We start from the raw sequence: 21913 nt of genomic DNA on the forward strand, positions 1-21913 counted from the left end.
CAGACGATTCATGGGGTGAAATTTGGCTGAATTGGATTTGCCCTGCTTTTTGTAGACCACTCTTGTGCAATTTTCTATGTTGCCAGATAAATGCCAATGTTGTGGCTGTATTGGAACAACTTGGCTAGGGGCTTGGCTGTTCTGGAGCACATGTCTTAAGTACGATTACCAAATGTTGTCAGGTCCTATAGTCCTTGCAGTATGCAGTATCTTCAGCCTTATTTTGATATTACGTGGTGTGAATCAAATTGACTAGCATCTGTAATGCTGGGGATCTCAGGAGGAGACCGAGATGTATCATCCACTTAGCAATTTTGGCTGAAGATTGTTGCAAATGCTTCAACTGTCTTTTGTTCACTGATGTGCTGAGCTCCCCCATCATTGAGGATGGGAGTTTTAGTGGAACCACCTCCTCTGGTTGGTTATTAAATTGTCCACCACCATTCATGACTGGATGTGGCAGGACTGCAGAGCTTTGTTTTGGTAATATATTGGTTGTGGGCTTACTTAGCTATGTTTATCGCATGCTGCTTCCACTGTTTGTTATGCATTTACTGTTCACCAGTTAACACCTAATTTTTAGGTTTGGCTGGTGCTGCTCTTGGCGTGTCCTCCTGCATTCTTCATTGAACCAGGATTGCTCCCTTGGCTTGATGCAGGAAGTCTGAAATAAAAGTGAACTGCTGGAAATACTTTGAAATGTTAGGCAGGATTATTCTGAAGCCGGCATAAATAAAAATGTAGCAAATAAAAAATAAATCAATTTGTCCATTAAATTCTTTAGCGTCTCTCCTGACATTAGGCAGTTGAGTGTGTGGCTCAAGCATTGGTGTGGGAGAAGTGGGTTCCAGTTTGTGGGACACTGGCACCAGTACTGAAGAAAGTGGGAACGGCAGTGCGACATGGTGGCACAATGGTTAGTGTTGTGTTATGCTTCTTCTTGTAGCATAAGCTGCTTCCTTGATGTATACTCTGACAAAGGAAGGTTCAGACTTGGAGATAGGTTTAACACATTTATTGAACAGTTAACAATTCTTCTACTTGAGTTCGACTCTCCTGCTGATCTTGCTATAGTAACTCAATCTAACTAACCAGTCTGCTCTAAGCCATGCGGTGGGTGTGATGCTTCCTGAGCTGCCCCTGTCTCTCCGAGTGTCGCCTGTGGTAAGAGCAAGAGCATGTGTGCCCTGTCCTTTTATATGGGTAGCCCCCTTGTGGTCGTGTCACCTCTGGGTGTGTCTTGACTGCCATTGGTCGTGTCCTATCTTACTGACCTATTGGTTGAATGTCTGTGTGTCATGATGTCTCTGGTGCTCCCTCTAGTGTTTATTTAGTTCTAGTGTATCTACATTAACTCCTTGTGTATTTACAGTGATGCATATCACCACAGTTAGCACTGCTGCCTCACAGCGCCAGGGACCCGGGTTCAATTCCGCCTTTGTGTGACTGTGGAGTTTGTCGTTCTCCCTGTGTCTGCGTGTGTTTCCTCCGGGTGCTCCAGTTTCTTCCCACAGTCCAAAGGTGTGCAGGTTAGGTGGATTGGCCATGAAAAGTTGCCCCTTAGTGTCAAGGTATGTGCAGGTCAGTGGATTGGCAAGTATGTGCCGGTCAGTGGATTGGCAATGATAAGTTGCCTTTTAGTGTCCAGGGATGTACATGTTAGGTTATGGAGTTACGGGTATAGGGTGGTATTGATCGGTACAGACTTGATGGGCCGAAGAGATTCTATTGGGACACGTGGAAATGATCCAAACAATCTTTGGGTCATTTTTGTAGAAGTGTATCACTCAATATGTGATCTTGGTTCTGATCAAGTTGACTGCTTTCTTATCAGTGCACCAAGGATAACATGAAAGACAACTTGAATCCCTGCAGACAGTGATCTAAGCTGGGAATCGAATCCAGGCCCCTGGCGCTGTGAAGCAACAGTGCTAACCACTGCAAGTGCTACCCAGTGCTGCGAGCATCGGTAAACACATGGCTAAACTCTCTCATCACATGTCAAAGATCTAAGTGAAGGGGGACTGATGACCACTGGGCAAATCTTCGACCTGCTCAAGCACCAAGACATTGCAAGGCACCAAAGTCCAAGAGAAAGATGATCAATGTCTCCACCCTAAAGAAGCCCAGCCGAAGAGAGGAATTCCAGTTGCAGCGGATGGATGACAAATCTGGAAAATTTCACAATTTCAACTCCGTTCCAGAACAGGGGATAACTAGTGCAATGAAAATTATGCTTAAACATGTGACCACTTGAAACAATAATGAGTAGCCTACATTGCCTGGCAGTATAACCCAAGGTCACAAGTCAAGAAGGAACCATTACAACAGCTCAAAACTGACAATGACACATCTGGAATTTGAAGGACAAGTGGAAGGAAAAGAGAGCCTGAGAAATCCAATGATATGCTGACCATCATGATGTGGAAGTTTTTTTTTAAGACACCTGGAACAATGTCAAATAGACAAAATCCTCTTTGCTCACATGAAAGGTGTCTCTCTTCTCCAGGATGATAGTACCATTCATCAATGCTGGAAAGAACAGATTTAACTCTGAAGCCACAGCCTGTGGTAAAATATGTGGTAAACCACCATCGATGGGAGAGGTGCAAAAGGAATTAAACGCATGAAAAACAATAAAGCCGGTGGCTCCAATGATATTCCAGCTGAGGTTTTCAAAGTAGTAGAGTTTTGCTTATATAAGGATTCCATGCACTCATTCTACAGATTTAGGAATGTGACAATTGTAACTACCTTCCAAGAAGGAGGATGAATCATGCTCTGGAAAACTATTGAGGTATTTCCCTCTTGTCCATCGTTGGGAAAATCCTATCATCTATTCATCATCTGCCTCCTGTGGCTGAGGAAATCCTTCCAGAGACGCAATGTGCCTTTAGACCTTTCAGAGGAATCTCTGAATGCTCTTTGTTGCCAAACAAATGCAAGAGGGGTAGAGAGTTACCAGGAACTCTTTGTTGCATTTACCTACCTGACCGATGCCTGACTCTGTAAATTAGAATTCTGTGGATTATGCTCCAAAGATTTGATGTCCCAAAAACTTCCAAAACTGGTCATTTTCTTTCTCTCAAATCTTTCATGGAATGTTGGTGTCACTGGTTAGTCCATCATTTATTACCCATCCTAATTGCCCTTGAAAAGGTAGTGGTGAGCCACCTTGAACTGCTGCAGTCCATGTAATGTAGGTACACTCACAGTGCAGTTAGGGAGGGAGTCCAAGATTTTGATTTGGTAATGGAAGTCTCAGGTTTGAAGGTGTTGTTAAAAGAACTTTGCTTTGTGAAGTTATGACAACAACTGTCTTGAGTTGGAGATTCAAATGTGCCCAATTCCAAATCTGGATTAGCTGTGTGACATCTACCATACTATTTACCATCTAACTGACAGTGGTTATTCACGTCAAAGGGTAACTGCCCTCTGGTGTCAGTATTAATTACCAATTAGATGGAAAACTCTTTGACCTCAGCCACCTCTATGCCAAAACTAAACTGATCACCATGTTCATACATAATCTATAGTTTGTGGATGACTTCAGTCTCGTTGCCCCTTCTGCATCTGATTTGCAAGTGACTCTTGATCTCTTTAATCCTGCATACAAGAAACGTGGCCTGTTCTTAAATGTTGTTGGAGAGATTCTTGGATAGATGTCATCCTCAAAGCATGGGTGCTTTGATTGTTAGAGATTGTTTTCCTGAGAATAAGGTGCAAGTTATTTGCACTTGGAGACATTGAAAACAAGCCAGCAATGAGTGTTACATTTCTAACTTCTCAAAACTTTTCAAAAGGTCCACATAGTAGAAGGGAGCAGTGAGTACCAGGGCAGGGGAGTTGTCAGGCTAGGCAGAAGCATTGAGTAGAATGCCCGGGATTGGTTTGAATACATCAGCAATTTGAATTCAAAAATAAAACTAGTTTGTCTAAATTTGTAAATGATACTCAGCTATGGGCACTTGACTCTAAACAGAACGATTGAGAAGCTGAGTCCACAAAGCCAGATGTAGGGCATTACAGATTATTACTTTTAGACAAAAGTGACACATCATTGACACACAAAAATGAGTTCGAAATTTTGGTAGGAAGAATAAGAGGGTCATTACTTTGCAAGTCAAAGTGGGGTAGAGGTACAAAAGGATCCCTAGTCCAAATAGATCAGTCATGAAAAGGTGCACCACAGGTTAACAAGGCCATTAAAAAAAAACTCAGTACTAGGTTTTATTTCTAGAGGGGCAGAATTGAAAGATAAGGAAGTTATGCTAAGTAAGTATTGAACCTTGGTAGGACGGTGTGGTGGTTAGCACTGCTGCCTCATGGCACCGAGGTCCCAGGTTCTATCCCGGCCCTGGGTCACTGTCCGTGTGGAGTTTGCAAATTCGCCCCGTGTTTGCATGGGTTTCATCCCCACAATCCAAAGATGTGCAGGGTGGGTGGGTTGGCCACACTAAATTGCCCCTTGGAAAAAAATGAATTGGGTACTCTAAATTTATTTTAAAAAGTATTGAACTTTGGTTGGACCACATTTACAGAGTATTGCCAGCAGTCCGAGTCAACATATTACAAAAAGGATATAATAATGAAGTTAGGATGAAAATCCCCAGTCGCCACACTATGGCGCATGTTTGGGTACACTGAGGGAGAATTCAGAATGTCCAATACACCTAACAGGCAGGTCTTGTGGGAGGCACCTGGAGGAAATCCACGCAGACACGGGGAGAACGTGCAGACTCCGCACAGACAGTGACCCAAGCCGGGAATCGAGCCAGGGTCCCTGGTGCTGAGAAGCAACAGTGCTAACCACTGTGCTAGAGACACTGTAGAAGGTGGAGAGAAGATTTACAAGGGTAATACCAGAAATGGGTAGGCATACATATCAGGAAAGGATTGATGGGCTTTTTGTTCTTCCTTGGATGCCGAAAGGCCTGTTTCCGCATTGTTTTGTCTTGTATAATCCTATTGCAATTATGAGGTTTGTAAGATTATAATTTGGGACTGTCATTTTAAATTTGGAGTAAAAGAATGAGGTCATGTGACCTGTTCTGCTGCATGCCTGACTGTAAGCATGGGTGCTTTGATTGTTAGAGATTGTTTTCCTGAGAATAAGGTGCAAGTTATTTGCACTTGGAGACATTGAAAACAAGTTTACCATGAGTAGACTGAGTCTTCCGAAGTCCCAGAAAGATGGTGATACATAAATACATAGATACATAGAAGATAGGAGCAGGAGGAGGCCTTTTGGCCCTTCGAGCCTGCTCCGCCATTCATCGCGATCATGGCTGATCGTCCAACTCAATAGCCTAATCCTGCTTTCTCCCCATAGCCTTTGATCCCATTCTCTCCAAGTGCTATATCCAGCCACCTCTTGAATATATTCAAAGTTTTAGCATCAACTACTTCCTGTGGTAATTAATTCTACTTCTTTGTGTGAAGAAGTGTCTCCTTATCTCTGTCTGAAATGGTTTACCCTGAATCCTCAGGCTGTGACCCTTGGCTCTGGACACACCTATCATTGGTAACATCTTCCCTGCATCTACCCTGTCTAGTCCTGTTAGAATTTTATAAGTCTCTATGAGATCCCCCCCTCATTCTTTTGAACTCCAGCGAGAACAATCCCAACCTAGTCAATCTCTCCTCATATGACAGTCCCACCATCCCTGGAATCAGTTTTGTAAACCTTTGCTGCACTCCCTCGAGAGCAAGAACATCCTTCCTCAGAGGAGAAGACCAAAACTGCACACAATACTCCAAGTGTGGCCTCACCAAGGCACTACAATTGCAGCAACATCCCTGCTTCTATACTCGAAACCTCTTGCAATGAAGGCCAACATACCATTAGACTTCTTTAACGCCTGCTGCACCTGCATGTGTACCTTCAGCGAATAGTGCACAAGGGCACCCAGGTCCCGCTGCACACTCCCCCTCTCCCAATTTACAGCCATTCTGGTAGTAATCTGCCTTCCTGTTTTTGCTTCCAAAATGAATAACCTCACACTTATCCAAATTATACTGCATCTGTCATTGGTTTGCCACTTGCCCAACCTGTCCCGATCTTGCTGTAGGATCCCTGCATCCTCGTCACAATTCACCCTCCCACCTAATTTGGTATCATCTGCAAACTTTGAGATGTTATCATTAATATATATTGTGAATAGTTGGGGTCCCAGCACCGATCCCTGCGGTACCCCACTGGTTACTGCCTGCCAATTTGAAAAGGACCCAATAATCCCTACTCTTTGTTTCCTCTCTGCCAACCAGTTTTCTATCCACCTTAATACATTTCCCCCAATCTCATGCGCTTTAATTTTGTACAATAATCTCTTATGCGGGGCTTTGTCAAACGCCTTCTGAAAGTCCATATATACCACATCGACTGGCTCCCCCTTGTTGACTGTACTGGTTACCTCTTCAAAGAATTCCAACAGATTTGTCAAGCATGATTTTCCCTTCATATATCCATGCTGACTCTGACTGATCCTGCCATTGCTTTCTAAACGTTCCGCTATAAAGTCCTTGATAATGGATTCAAGCATTTTCCCCACTACCGATGTTAGGCTTACTGGTCTATAATTCCCTGCTTTCTCTCTACTTCCCTTTATAAATATCGGAGTGACGTGAGCTACCCTCAATCTGCAGGGACAGTTCCAGAGTCTATAGAATCCCAGAAGATGACCATCCACTATTTCCAGAGCCACCTCCTTAAGCACTCTGGGATGCAGATTCTCAGGCCCTGGGGATTTATCCGCCTTCAATCCCATCAGTTTTCCCAGCACCATTTCTATACTAATGTTGATCTCCCTCAGTTCTTCCCTCTTACACCTTTGGACACCTTTCATTCTCCAACATTTCTGGGATCTGATTTGTGTCCTCATTTGTGAAGACAGAACCAAAGTATGTATTTAATTGCTCAGCCATTTCTTTGTCCCTTATTATGCTTTCCCCTGTTTCTGTCTGCAGTGGGCCTACATTTCTCTTTACCAATCTCTTTCATAGAATTGTCATAGAATTTACAGTGTAGAAGGAGGCTATTCGGCCCATCGAGTCTGCACCGGCCCTTGGAAAGAGCACCCTACCCAAGGTCAATACCTCCACCCTATCTCCATAACCCAGTAACCCCACCCGACACTAAGGGCAATTTTGGACACTAAGGGCAATTTATCTTGGCCAATCCACCTAACCTGCACATCTTTGGACTGGGAGGAAACCGGAGCACCCGGAGGAAACCCACGCACACACGGGGAGGATGTGCAGACTCCGCACAGACTGTGACCCAAGCCGGAATCGAACCTGGGACCCTGGAGCTGTGAAGCAATTGTGCTATCCACATTGCTACCGTGCTGCCCACATCTCTTCACATATCTGTAGAAAGTCTTAGTGTCAGATTTTATGTTCCCTGCAAGCTTCCTTTCATACTGTACTTTCACCTTCTTAATCAATCCCTTTGTCCTTCTTTGCTGAATTCTAAACTGCTCCCAATCCTCAGACCTATTATTTTTCTTGGCTAATCTGTATGCTTCTTCCTTGGATTGGATAGTATTTCTAATTTATTTTGTAAACCATGGATTGGCCCTTTTACCCCCTTTTCTTTTGTGCCAGACAGGAATGAACAGTTGCTGTAGTTCCTCCTTGCATTCCTTAAATGTTTGCCATTGTCTATCCACTGTCATCCCTTTAAGTAACTCTCCTCAATCTATCAAGGCCAACTCACACCTCATATCCTCATCGTTCCCTTTATTAAGATTCAGCACCCTAGTCTCCGAGTCAACTACTTCACTCTCCATCTTGATATAAAGTTCTGTCAAGTTATGGTCGCTCATCCCCAAGGGGTCTCGTACAGCCAGATTGGCAATAATTCCCTTCTCATTACACAGTACCCAGTCTAAGATGGCCTGCTCTCTAGTTGGTTCCTCCACATATTGGTCAAGAAAACCATCCCGTATACACTCCAGGAATTCCTCCTCTACGGCATTGTGACTAATTTGATTTGCCCAATCTATGTGAAGATTAAAATCACCCATGATTACCGATATTCCCTTATTATATGCATTTCTAATTTCTTGTTTAATGCCATTCCCAACCTCACCAGTGCAGTTTGGGGGTCTATATATGACACCCACTATTGTTTTTTGTCCCATGGTATTTCTCAACTCTACCCATACAGATTCCACATTGTCAGAGCTAATATCTTTTCTCACTATGTTAATTTCCTCTTCAACTAGCAGTGCCACGCCACCACCTTTTCTTTTATGCCTGTCCTTCCTAAATACTGAGAACCCTGGGACATTGAGTTCACATCCCTGTTCACCCTGCAGCCATGTCTCCATAATCCCAATTATATCATACCCATTTATATCTTTCTGCGCGATTAGTTCATCCACTTTATTGCAAATGCTCCGTGCATTAAGGCACAGAGCCTTTAAGTTTGTCTTTTTCACAATGCTCGTCTTGCTCCCAATATTTTTCTCTAATGCCCTGTTTGAATTTTGTCCTTGGTTTCTCCACCTATCACTTTTCTTATTCACTTTTCTACCGTTAGCTTTTGTCCTTGCTCCCTCTTTCTCTGACTCCTTGCGTAGGTTCTCATCCCCCTGGCATTTTAGTTGGTATTGGGTTGTAAATGGTTAAGTTGTAAGCTGTCTATTTATTTCCTGGGATGAAAGAAAGTTGGAATCAAGGATAGCTAATCAGCATTTCTTTCTGGATGCCAGGTTAATATGTTTCACGTCATGGGCAGAGGAAGTCATTTCTGAGATCAAGTTGCAGACTTTCCGATAAATGAATGACTATGTCACATAAACAGTGATTGTTTGTGGTCAGCAGAGAGAAGAGGCCGCTTGGTTTTGCAAGCTACCACAGCCGGATACAGGATTGGTCGAAAAAAATTCATTCTGCGGCCACCTAAAGATTCTGCAAGATTCATCCTGGTATGACCACGGGGAAGATGAGTCATCGGAACAGGCTTTACTGCTGGTGGTGGATTTAAGAAACTCTACAAAAGTTGTGGAAAGTACTTGGAGATGGTCACTCAAAGATTGTGAGTTGAATTTTGACATCAAAGGACATAAATGTGTGAACGGCAACTTTTGAACAAACTACTACTTCCTGAAGATATTGGACTTTGAATGACCTTCCAGATAGGATAATAGAGCCATAAATTATAGAATCGTTCAAGAAGCAGTTTGATGCGATTTAAAAACAGGAAGGTTTGGTATCATTTGTGATTGCAGAATTGAGTCAAATGCGATTTCTTTGGAACTCTGTGATGTTGGAAAGACCTTACAGATTTACATGAGATCCTTATTGAACAGGTTTCTGTGGATAGATGGTTTAAATGGCTTCCTTCATTTGTATGAATCTTTAGATCTTGAAGTCAAAAAGCAATGTTGATTTTCAAATCTTTCCTTTCCCTACATTTTAATAGATGGTCAACCTTGCACCATCCTAATATGATGTGCAAATGTCTTCCTTCATGGCCACAACATGATTGAAACATTGCATTTACAAAATGGTGCATGCACCAAGATCATGAATCAACTGCCTAATATTACAATATACTTCGCTGCTCAATTGCTGACTCTCAACTATGTTGTGCTGCTTGAATGCACAGCGTATTGTAATCAATACTCTGCTGTGATTTATTAAGATCCAACCTGGTGATTGATTGCACATATGATGACTTATCCACCTGAACCATCCTGTTGAAAAATAGCAAGTGTTGGCCAGTTAGTTCCTGGGAGGCAAAGGGGGTTGAACAATTACTATTAAAGTAGGTGGGTTTGATTGTTCTCGTATTCTCCTTAATGACTAGGTATAGAGCATATTCAGCGATCAAGTCGATTTTTAAGCTTTTCCCTGGGAAAATGAATGGCATGTGTATCAACTTAAATTGTAAAGAAAATCGAACTTTTAAGTGACATAATTTCAAAGGATTTATTTTTAAGGAATCCCTGAAGGAATTTGTCATAATTTGATCTGGGAGTTAAATTAAAATGATTGCTTGAAATGTAATGCCATAAATGCTTGGATTTCCTACTGGGGCTGTTTAGCACAGGGCTAAATTGCTGGCTTTGAAAGCAGACCAAGGCAGGCCAGCAGCACGGTTCGATTCCCGTAACAGCCTCCCCGAACAAGCGCCGGAATGTGGCGACTAGGGGCTTTTCACAGTAACTTCATTATTTTTAGGAGCTGGTTTAGCACAGGGCTAAATCGCTGGCTTTGAAAGCAGACCGAGGCAGGCCAGCAGCATGGTTCAATTCCCGTAACAGCCTCCCCGAACAGGCGCCGGAATGTGGCGACTAGGGGCTTTTCACAGTAACTTAATTTGAAGCCTACTTGTGATAATAAGCGATTTTCATTAGGGGCTGGTTTAGCTCACTGGGCTAAATTGCTGGCTTTGAAAGCAGACCAAGGCAGGCCAGCAGCACGGTTCAATTCCCGTACCAGCCTCCCCAAACAGGCGCCGGAATGTGGCGACTAGGGGGCTTTTCACAGTAACTTCATTGAAGCCTACTCGTGACAATAACCGATTTTCATTTCATTTCATTTTCATGAAGAGGGAAATATTTCAAAATTTTGCCCAAGTGATATGAATGAAGTGACTTGTTTGCTCCACAAAAGTTCTTTAAAAAGAAAGCAGTCATTTAATTTCAACTTCTTTGGAAGTTTTCATGAATGTTTTGCCTTAACCAGGGACAAAATATCCAAATTAACCATCCTCACAATGGTCTAAATGTAATCTTTGCAATACTGAAGAGATTTCTTTGTTCCTCCCCATTGAAGTTAACTTCATATTTGAAGAGGTTTGGTGATGCACTTCACCACTTGATTATTTCTATTTGTTCTTTTTAAAAAATATATATTTTATTGACATTTTGCAAATGGAGATTTTCCATTTTTACAACATAATAAAGGAATATGCATTAAACATTATTTAAATAATATATTAAACTAACAACAAATGAAAAAAGAGATAAACAAAAAGCAAATATCAACAACTGGCAAAAAACAAAAACACAAGATAATACACCCCCCCCCCCGGGTTGCTGCTGCTGTCCTTTCTGTTTTTCCATTATCGTTCCGCGAGATAGTCAAGGAACGGTTGCCACCGCCTGGTGAACCCCTGAGCCGATCCTCTTAACGCATATTTTATTCGCTCCAGTCTTATGAACCCTGCCATGTCGTTTATCCAGGCCTCCAAGCCCGGGGGCTTCGCTTCTTCCCACATAAGTAGAATCCTATGCCGGGCTACTAGGGACGCAAAGGTCAGAACTTCGGCCTCTTTCGCCTCCTGCACTCCCGGTTCTTCTGCAATCCCAAATATAGCTAACCCCCAGCTTGGTTTGACCCGGACCTCCACCACCTTTGAGACCACTCTTGCCACACCCTCCCAGAACTCATGCAGTGCCGGACACGACCAGAACATGTGGGTGTGGTTCGCCGAGCTTCCCGAGCACCTCCCACACCTATCCTCCACCCCAAAAAACCTGCTCAGTCTTGCTCCCGTCATATGCGCTCTGTGTAGAACCTTAAATTGAATCAGGCTAAGCCTGGCACACGAGGACGAAGAATTTACCCTGCTTAGGGCATCTGCCCACAGCCCCTCCTCAATCTCTTCCCCCAGCTCCTCTTCCCATTTTCCCTTCAGCTCCTCTACCATCGTCTCCCCCTCGTCTCTCATCTCCCTGTATATTTCCGACACTTTACCTTCTCCAACCCATGCCCCCGAAATCACTCTATCCTGGATCCCTTGCGTCGGGAGTTGCGGAAATTCCCTTACCTGTTGCCTCGTAAATGCCCTCACTTGCATGTATCGGAAAGCATTCCCTGGTGGTAACTTATATTTTTCTTCCAATGCTCCCAAACTCGCAAACGTCCCGTCCACAAACAGGGCCTTCAGCTTCCTAATTCCTGCTCGCTGCCAACATTGAAATCCCCCATCTATCCTCCCCGGGACGAACCTGTGGTTATTCCTTATCTGGGACCACACTGAGGCACCCGTCACTCCCCTGTGTCGTCTCCACTGCCCCCAGATCTTCAAGGTCGCCACCACCACTGGGTTTGTGGTGTACCTTTTCGGGGAGAACGGTAGCGGCGCAGTCACCAGCGCTTTCAGGCTTGTTCCCTTACAGGACGCCATCTCCAGCCTTTTCCACGCCGCACCTTCCTCTTCCCTCATCCACTTATGGACCATCGACACATTGGCGGCCCAATAGTAGTCACTCAGACTCGGCAGTGCCAATCCCCCTTTGTCCCTACTGCGCTGCAGGAACCCCCTCTTTACCCTCGGGGTCTTTCCCGCCCATACAAAGCTCGTAATGCTCCTATCTATTTTTTTTCAAAAGGCCTTAGTAATCAGGATGGGGAGGCACTGAAACACGAAAAGAAACCTCGGGAGGACCGCCATTTTAACCGCCTGTACTCTGCCCGCCAATGACAGGGGCACCATATCCCACCTCTTAAAGTCTTCATCCATCTGCTCTACCAGTCGCGTCAGGTTAAGTTTGTGTAGGGTTCCCCAGTTCCTGGCCACCTGAATCCCCAGGTATCGAAAATTCCCTGTCACACTCCTCAGCGGCAAAGCATCTATCCCCCTGCCCTGTTCCCCGGGGTGCATCACAAAAAGTTCGCTCTTTCCCATATTTAATTTATATCCCGAGAACTCTCCAAACTCCCTGAGTATCTGCATTACCTCTGGCATCCCCTCTACTGGGTCCGCCACATATAGCAGTAAATCGTCTGCATATAGTGACACTCGATGTTCCTCTCCCCCTCTAAGCACCCCCCTCCACCTCTTAGAGTCCCTCAGCGCTATGGCCAATGGCTCAATTGCCAACGCGAACAGTAGCGGGGACAGGGGGCACCCCTGTCTTGTACCCCTATATAATCGGAAGTACCCCGATCTTTGCCTATTTGTAACAACGCTTGCCACCGGGGCCCCGTACAGGAGTCTAACCCATCTAATGAACCCCTCCCCGAACCCAAATCTCTTCAGCACCTCCCACAAATAGTCCCACTCCACTCTATCGAATGCCTTCTCTGCATCCATCGCCACCACTATCTCTGCCTCCCCCTCCGGTGGGGGCATCATCATCACCCCCAGCAACCTTCGTATATTGGCGTTCAATTGTCTCCCTTTAACAAACCCTGTCTGGTCGTCATGTACCACCCCTGGGACGCAGTCCTCTATCCTTGTCGCCATCACTTTGGCCAGCAGTTTGGCGTCTACGTTTAGGAGGGAGATGGGCCTGTATGACCCGCACTGCAGCGGGTCTTTATCTCGTTTCAGAATTAACGATATCGTCACCTCCGACATTGTCGGAAGTAGTGTCCCCCTTTCCTTAGCCTCATTGACGGTTCTCGCCAGATGCGGGGCCAGCAGGTCCATATATTCCTGTAAAATTCCACCGGGAACCCATCTGGTCCCGGGGCCTTCCCTGCTTGCATATTCCTTTGATCACCTCCTCCACCTCAATCTGCGCCCCAAGACCTGCCACCTCCTGCTCCTCCACCCTCGGGAACTCTAGCTGATCCAAAAAGTGTATCATTCCCTCTTTCCCCTCCGGGGGTTGGGACTTATACAGCCTCTCATAAAATGTCTTGAACACCTCGTTCACTTTCCCTGCTCTCTGCTCCATCTTTCCCGTTTCGTCCCTAACTCCTCCGATCTCTCTCGCCGCCCCCCCTCTTTCGAAGTTGTTGGGCCAGCAGCCGTCTCGCCTTTTACTCATATTCATATTGTATTCCCTGTGCCTTCCTCCACTGCGTTTCCGCCTTTCCCGTGGTCAGCAGGTCAAACTCCGTCTGTAGTCTTCGTCTTTCCCTGTATAGCCCTTCATCCGGGGCCTCCGCAAACTGCCTACCCACCCTCAGAATTTCCCCAACCAATCTCTCTCTTTCTTTACCCTCTTGTTTCCCCTTGTGGGCTCTAATGGAAATCAGCTCTCCTCTAACCACCGCCTTCAGCGCTTCCCATGCTACCCCCACCTGGACCTCCCCACCATCATTGACCTCCAGGTATCTTGCGATGCATCCCCTCACCCTTCCGCATACCCCCTCGTCCGCCAGTAGTCCCATGTCTAATCTCCAAAGTGGGCGCTGCTCCTTTTCCTCTCCTAGATCCAGATCCACACAATGTGGGGCGTGATCTGAAACAGCTATAGCCGAGTATTCCGTTCCTGCCACTTTCGGGATTGTAGTGCACAATGACTCCCGGATAGACTTTTTTGTCTTGGGAAGGGCGCTGACCCCTAATACATACCACCACAGGGATCAGCGCCCTTCCCAAGACAAAAAGGTCTATCCGGGAGTATACTTTATGGACGTGGGAGAAGAAGGAAAACTCTTTCCCCACCGGACTAGCAAATCTCCACGGATCTACCCCTCCCATCTGCTCCATAAATCCCTTAAGCACCTTGGCCGCTGCCGGCCTTCTCCCGGTCCTGGATCTGGACCGGTCCAGCACTGTGTTAAAATCCCCCCCCATTACCAAGCTTCCCCCCTCCATGTCCGGGATACGTCCCAGCATTCGCTTCATGAATCCCGCGTCATCCCAGTTCGGGGCGTATACGTTCACCAGCACCACCGCCTCACCTTGCAATCTGCCACTCACCATCACGTACCTGCCCCCACTATCCACCACTGTGGTCTTAGCCTCGAACGATACCCGTTTCCCCACCAGTATTGCCACCCCTCTGTTTTTCGCATCTAACCCTGAGTGGAATACCTGTCCCACCCATCCTTTCCTCAGTCTAACCTGATCCGCCAATTTCAGGTGCATCTCCTGGAGCATAACCACGTCCGCCTTCAGTCTCTTTAAGTGCGCAAACACCCTTGCCCTCTTAATCGGCCCATTTAAACCTCTCGCATTCCACGTAATCAGCCGGGTTGGGGGGCCATTTACCCCCCCCCCCTCGTCGACTAGCCCCCCCCCCCCCCGGCTAGATTCCCCTCTAGCTTGATTGCTCCCCCCATATTGCTTCCGGGAGTCAGCTAACTCTGGCTGACCTCGGCTTCCCCCGTTTATCCTTTGACCTCCCTGCGTGTGAGGCCCCCTTCCTTCCTGCGCCCTTTTTCCCGCCTCAATGTCCATAGCGTAGGAAAAAACCCGCGCTTCCCTCTCGGCCCTGCCCCTAATGGCGCAGTTCCCTCATTCCCCTTCCCTGTCCCCTTTTCCACCGGCGCCCACATTTCTTCATGCCCCCCCCCCCTCTGGGGGGATGGGGGGGGGGAAATTCCCCGTCCAACATTCTTACGTATTAGCCCTCCCCTCTCCCCACTTTACTTTTCTGTGCCACCTCTCTCCAGACATCAATTTCTCAAGTCTAGTCCAATTTCTCTTCCTGAATGAATGTCCATGCCTCCTCCGCCGTCTCGAAGTAGTGGTGTTTGCCCTGGTGTGTGACCCACAATCTTGCCGGCTGCAGTATCCCAAATTTGACTTTCTTCCTATGGAGCACCGCCTTGGCCCGATTGAAGCTCGCCCTCCTTCTCACCACCTCCGCACTCCAATCTTGATATACGCGGATCACCGCGTTCTCCCACTTGCTGCTCCGTGTCCTCTTAGCCCAACTCAGGACCATCTCCCTGTCCCTGTAGCAATGGAACCTCACCACTATTGCTCGTGGTGTTTCCCCTGCCTTTGGTCTTCTCACGAGGACCCGGTACGCTCCCTCCACTTCCAGAAGCCCCGTTGGGGCCTCAGCTCCCATTAGAGTATGGAGCATCGTACTCACATACGCCCCAGCATCAGCCCCCTCTGTCCCTTCAGGGAGACCTAAAATCCTTAGATTCTTCCTCCACGAGCTGTTCTCCAGGGCGTCCAGCCTTTCTATGCACCTCTTATGTAGTGACTCGTGCGTCTCCGTTTTTACCACCGGGCCCTGTATCTCGTCTTCGTTCTCGGCTGCCTTTGCCTTCACTCCACGGAGTTCCATCGCCTGGCCCTTTTGTGTTTCCTTCAATCCCTCGATTGCCAGTAACATCGGCGCCAGCACCTCTTTCTTGAGCTCCTCCACACATCGTCGGAGGAACTCCTGCTGTTCCGGGCCCCATACCATCTGGGCTCCCTCGGCCGCCATCTTGCTTCTCCCTTCTCTTCCCTGCCGCTGCTCCAGAGGATCCTCCGCAATCTGGACACTGCTGACACTCCTTTCCATCCACACCCGGGGGGACTTCTTCCTTTGTCACCTCACACTGGGTTTGGCCATAAAAAATTTCCGTTGGGGCTCCCGATAAGAGCCCAAAAGTCAGTTGAAACGGGAGGTGCCGAAACGTGCGGCTTAGCTGGTCATCGTCGCAACCGGAAGTCTCATTTCTATTTGTTCTTAAATGTTACTGATTTATTTTATTCTTTTAACACAACTATTTGATCAGTCTTTGTTTTTCTTTATTTTGATTGTTTTTTTTTCTTGTCTGAATCCCCCCCCCACTGCATTACAAATTTTGTTTCTCTGAAGTGAGTTTCCTTTCCCTTCAGTTTTAATGTTTTTCCTCACAAATTCTATGGAAGTTTTCACTTTTTCCTTCCAAGATCCCTTTTTCAAATTCTGTTTAGTTGGCTGCTGCAAGAAATGCAATTGTTTAATACAAGTGACACTGCACTTATTTTCCAAATTCTTCCCCCTCTAGCTACCAATACTGCTTGGCTTTCCAATCTGGCAGGCTCATGATTTATACATGGTTCACCCTTAATTATTCAGTTTGCTGGTGCTGCAAATGTCTAGTTTTTAACCCTCATTATGAGTTTGAAGTTGTGTAAATGGGAGACGATTTAAGAACTGTAGTGAATAGCTTTTAAGTAAAAATAGAGTTCTTTCCTGTAGGGGTGCCAAGCTTGATTTATTAAGGCAAGTCTGATATGTTGCAGTCACAGGGTATAATGATCAGTATGATGAGAGTGACACGCCTGTAGCTAGGGACACTGCTGCTGGTGATCACCAGCAATAAGGCGCCCTTATGAGCACAACAGGAGAGCCATCTATAATTTACAACCTCTGAAACCTTTTGCAGGGTAACAAAGAATTTCAATGCAGGCTACAAATGTAAGCTCAAGATTATTCAATGTATCGCAAAATTAAATAACCGTGGCCCCAAGGGCAAGATCAAAAGTGAAAAGTAAATGAATGAATATATAAACTGAGTTAATTTTGGGATTATCGGAGATGTATTTATAAAAAACTGTGAATTATACAACAATGTTTTAATTTCGTTTCTGTCACATTTGACTATCAATGCATGCAGAAATGAATTGGAGGATGTTACCATTTTTATTCTGAAGAATTTTAATTGCATAGACCTAAACTAGGCAAGTTAGTTGGATAACTATTTTTAAAATGTAGAAATACTACTGCTTTTAGTTTCATATTTTTATGTTGTCAGCAGACATTTATTGATATATTTATATGGGTTTATATGATGTGCAAGTTTATACACAGGTACACATAATTATAAGATAATCAATATTGTGTAGTTATTTGAATGATAGGAGAAGGATAATTTTGCCACTTCCCATTTTACTTCTGAAAATGCATGAATATAAAAAGTTAGAATTCTTTTATTAACAAGCCAACTTACAAATCCAGTAACACAGTTGCTAGCAGAATTTTCCATACTACAAAATGAAAGGATGTGGTATTGCTGAATATTGCAAACCAGCATTGGAGATAAAAATATCAATGAATTTTAAGTACCATATTCAAGTAAATTTCATGGTTCGCTATGGTGTAAAGTTAATAAGGAAATTGGCAAACTTGATTTTTAAAGACAGCCTTATAGTGCTAAGTCTAGTTCAGTGATCTAATGGCTTTGAGATATCCGTTTAATACTGTAAGCAAGAAGAAAAAATACATACCGTAAACAAAAAAAATAATACAGTGTAGTTGCACTATTACACACATGGCTGCAAGACTTGATTGTCAGTCTGGGCCCTCACATTGGTAGACTCAAAGATATAATATTACATGAGAACAAGAATTTGAGCAATATGGTTGAAATGCCCACATTTGGCAATAAATTGTAATGTTCACGCCCAAAGTGAACTCAAGGGAAGTCTACCTCTAATGCTGTAAAATGTTTCAATTAATTTTCTGCACTTCTGAAGAAGCTGATCTTGCATCTGACAAATAAATGTGATTGACTTTTAAATGCTCTCTGAAATGGCCAAGCGAGCCACTCGTATTCAACCGCTACAAAGGAATGAAACCAGGCAGACCCGACATCAACCATGGCACGAGCAAACCCAGCCCTGTTGGTCCTGCCAAGTCCTCCTTACTGACATCTGTGGGTATGTGTCAAAATTGGGAGAGCTGTCTTACCAGTTAGTCAAGCAATAGTCTGACATAGTCATACTGACAGAATCATACTTTACAGATAATGTCCCAGACAGCACTATCATCATCCCTGAATATGTCCTGTCCCAACAGCTGCACAGACTCAGCAGAGATAGCAACACACTGATGTGCAGTCGGGAGGGAGTTGCCCTGAGAATCTCATCATTGATTCCAGACCCCATGAAGTCTCATGGTACCAGGTCAAACATGGGCAAGGAAACCTCCTGATTACCACATACTGTCCCCCCATCAGAATCCGTACTCCTTCATGTTGAACACTACTTGGAGGAAGCAATGAGGTTGATGAGGGTGCAGAATGTACACTGGACAACATCACGCGTGACTATACATGAGGTGTTAACCTGGTGATCTACAAGACAGGCGTGCCAAATAACATAAGCAGCAAATAATAGACAGAACTAAGCAATTCCACAACCAACAAATCTGATCTAGACTCTTAAGTTCTGTCACATCCAGTTTTGAATGGTGATGGACAATTAAACAACTCTTTAGTGTTTTAGGCGGGAACAGGAAGTCGACCCGCGGACGTCTGGGAAGACCCGCACCAATAAATTCTGGTGGAGAGGAAACCCGAGACACTACACGTGTAGTGTCTCCCACCCGCCCTCCTCCTCTAACCTTATAATAAAACCCATTGGTCTGAGGTAAGTACCATATTTTATTATATTATTATTATTTTTTATAAAAAATTTAATTTAGTTGTTAGCCAGATCTTGGTAGAAAGTTAGAGGAATGGCAGGAAAGGGAGTGCAATGTTCCTCCTGCAGGATGTTTGAGGTGAGGGATGCAGTTAGTGTCCCTGCTGATTTTACCTGCAGGAAGTGCTGCCATCTCCAGCTCCTCCAAGACCGAGTTAGGGAACTGGAGCTGGAGTTGGAAGAACTTCGGATCATTCGGGAGGCAGAAGGGGTCATAGATAGCAGCTTCAGGGAATTAGTTACACCGAAGATTGGAGATAGGTGGGTAACTGTAAGAGGGACTGGGAAAAAGCAGTCAGTGCAGGGATCCCCTGCGGTCGTTCCCCTGAGAAACAAGTATACCGCTTTGGATACTTGTGGGGGGGACGACTTACCAGGGGTAAGCCATGGGGTACAGGCCTCTGGCACGGAGTCTGTCCCTGTTGCTCAGAAGGGAAGGGGGAGAAGAGCAGAGCATTTGTAATTGGGGACTCTATAGTCAGGGGCACAGATAGGAGATTTTGTGGGAGCGTGAGAGACTCACGTTTGGTATGTTGCCTCCCAGGTGCAAGGGTACGTGATGTCTCGGATCGTGTTTTCCGGGTCCTTAGGGGGGAGGGGGAGCAGCCCCAAGTCGTGGTCCACATTGGCACTAACGACATAGGTAGGAAAGGGGACAAGGATGTCAGGCAGGCTTTCAGGGAGCTAGGATGGCAGCTCAGAACTAGAACAAACAGAGTTGTTATCTCTGGGTTGTTGCCCGTGCCACGTGATAGTGAGATGAGGAATAGGGAGAGAGAGCATTTAAACACGTGGCTACAGGGATGGTGCAGGCGGGAGGGATTCAGATTTCTGGATAACTGGGGCTCTTTCTGGGGAAGGTGGGACCTCTACAGACAGGATGGTCTACATCTGAACCTGAGGGGCACAAATATCCTGGGGGGGAGATTTGTTAGTGCTCTTTGGGGGGGTTTAAACTAATGCAGCAGGGGCATGGGAACCTGGATTGTAGTTTTAGGGGAAGGGAGATTGAGAGTATAGAGGTCAGGAGCACAGATTTGACGTCGCAGGAGGGGGCCAGTATTCAGGTAGGTGGCTTGAAGTGTGTCTACTTCAATGCCAGGAGTATACGAAACAAGGTAGGGGAACTGGCAGCATGGATTGGTACCTGGGACTTCGATGTTGCGGCCATTTTGGAGACATGGATAGAGCAGGGACAGGAATGGATGTTGCAGGTTCCGGGGTTTAGGTGTTTTAGTAAGCGCAGAGAAGGAGGCAAAAGAGGGGGAGGTGTGGCGCTGCTAGTCAAGAGCAGTATTACGGTGGCGGAGAGGATGCTAGATGGGGACTCTTCTTCCGAGGTAGTATGGGCTGAAGTTAGAAACCGGAAAGGAGAGGTCACCCTGTTGGGAGTTTTTTATAGGCCTCCTAATAGTTCTGGGGATGTAGAGGAAAGGATGGCGAAGATGATTCTGGATAAGAGCGAAAGTAACAGGGGTAGTTATTATGGGAGACTTTAACTTTCCAAATATTGACTGGAAAAGATATAGTTCGAGTACAATAGATGGGTCGTTTTTTGTACAGTGTGTGCAGGAGGGTTTCCTGAAACAATATGTTGACAGGCCAACAAGAGGCGAGGCCACGTTGGATTTGGTTTTGGGTAATGAACCAGGCCAGGTGTTGGATTTCGAGGTAGGAGAGCACTTTGGGGACAGTGACCACAATTCGGTGACGTTTACGTTAATGATGGAAAGGGATAAGTATACACCGCAGGGCAAGAGTTATAGCTGGGGGAAGGGCAATTATGATGCCATTAGACGTGACTTGGGGGGGGATAAGGTGGAGAAGTAGGCTGCAAGTGTTGGGCACACTGGATAAGTGGGGCTTGTTCAAGGATCAGCTACTGCGTGTTCTTGATAAGTATGTACCGGTCAGGCAGGGAGGAAGGCGTTGAGCGAGGGAACCGTGGTTTACCAAGGAAGTGGAATCTCTTGTTAAGAGGAAGAAGGAGGCCTATGTGAAGATGAGGTGTGAAGTTTCGGTTGGGGCGCTGGATAGTTACAAGGTAGCGAGGAAGGATCTAAAGAGAGAGCTAAGACGAGCAAGGAGGGGACATGAGAAGTATTTGGCAGGAAGGATCAAGGAAAACCCAAAAGCTTTCTATAGGTATGTCAGGAATAAGCGAATGACTAGGGAAAGAGTAGGACCAGTCAAGGACAGGGATGGGAAATTGTGTGTGGAGTCTGAAGAGATAGGCGAGATACTAAATGAATATTTTTCGTCAGTATTCACTCAGGAAAAAGATAATGTTGTGGAGGAGAATGCTGAGCCCCAGGCTAATAGAATAGATGGCATTGAGGTACGTAGGGAAGAGGTGTTGGCAATTCTGGACAGGCTTAAAATAGATAAGTCCCCGGGACCTGATGGGATTTATCCTAGGATTCTCTGGGAGGCCAGGGAAGAGATTGCTGGACCTTTGGCTTTGATTTTTATGTCATCATTGGCTACAGGAATAGTGCCAGAGGACTGGAGGACAGCAAATGTGGTCCCTTTGTTCAAAAAGGGGAGCAGAGACAACCCCGGCAACTATAGACCGGTGAGCCTCACGTCTGTAGTGGGTAAAGTCTTGGAGGAGATTATAAGAGACAAGATTTATAATCATCTAGGTAGGAATAATATGATCAGGGATAGTCAGCATGGCTTTGTGAAGGGTAGGTCATGCCTCACAAACCTTATTGAGTTCTTTGAGAAGGTGACTGAACAGGTAGATGAGGGTAGAGCAGTTGATGTGGTGTATATGGATTTCAGCAAAGCGTTTGATAAGGTTCCCCACGGTAGGCTATTGCAGAAAATACGGAGGCTGGGGATTGAGGGTGATTT

The 21913-nt window shown here is 45.6% G+C and overlaps 1 protein-coding gene across 9 annotated transcripts in view; it reads left to right on the forward strand.

Moving 5' to 3' along the window:
• fbxw7 (F-box and WD repeat domain containing 7) overlaps positions 1-21913 on the forward strand; it is a 572031-nt gene that overhangs the window by 208480 nt on the left and 341638 nt on the right. For 3 of the 9 annotated variants that reach the window (XM_072496054.1, XM_072496058.1, XM_072496059.1), the window contains one exon: positions 8830-9043. The exons of 4 other annotated variants lie outside the window; for them this stretch is intronic. The gene's annotated coding sequence lies outside the window, so the exon portion shown is untranslated. Of the gene's footprint in view, positions 1-8826; positions 9044-21913 lie in introns of all 9 variants that reach the window. 2 more of the 9 variants (XM_072496060.1, XM_072496055.1) reach the window with 1 other exon arrangement.

This window comes from Scyliorhinus torazame, chromosome 3 (genome assembly GCF_047496885.1).
Source record: "Scyliorhinus torazame isolate Kashiwa2021f chromosome 3, sScyTor2.1, whole genome shotgun sequence".
Taxonomy (NCBI): Eukaryota; Metazoa; Chordata; class Chondrichthyes; order Carcharhiniformes; family Scyliorhinidae; genus Scyliorhinus; species Scyliorhinus torazame.